The sequence below is a fragment of the Natator depressus genome, chromosome 16 (assembly GCF_965152275.1).
Source record: "Natator depressus isolate rNatDep1 chromosome 16, rNatDep2.hap1, whole genome shotgun sequence".
In the NCBI taxonomy this organism is placed as follows: Eukaryota; Metazoa; Chordata; order Testudines; family Cheloniidae; genus Natator; species Natator depressus.
Window position 1 is genome coordinate 5,500,902 of NC_134249.1, and position 334 is coordinate 5,501,235.

A 334-nucleotide genomic window follows, 5' to 3' on the forward strand; every position below is an offset into this window, starting at 1 on the left:
ACGAGCGATGCAGCGGCAGGAGGGAATGAAGTGAGTGAGGCAGGGCCTTAGGGAAGGGGCGGGGTAGGTCCTGGGTTGCCCTTAAATTCAAAAAGTGATCTTGGGTGTAAAAGGGTTGGAGACACTGCTCTTGCCTCTGGGAGCCAGCCAATCCTCCCCATCCTGGGGCTAGAGTGAAACCGGTAACCCCTATTCCATCCGGAGACATGGAGCTTCCCCTCCCGCTCCCCAGCTGAGTTCCAAACAGACCTGTGGCCTAGGTGACAAAGCAGGGGAGGGGATGGGGGAGCAGAGGAGGTCAAAGAAATAACACAAGTGCTGGATACAGGTGGAA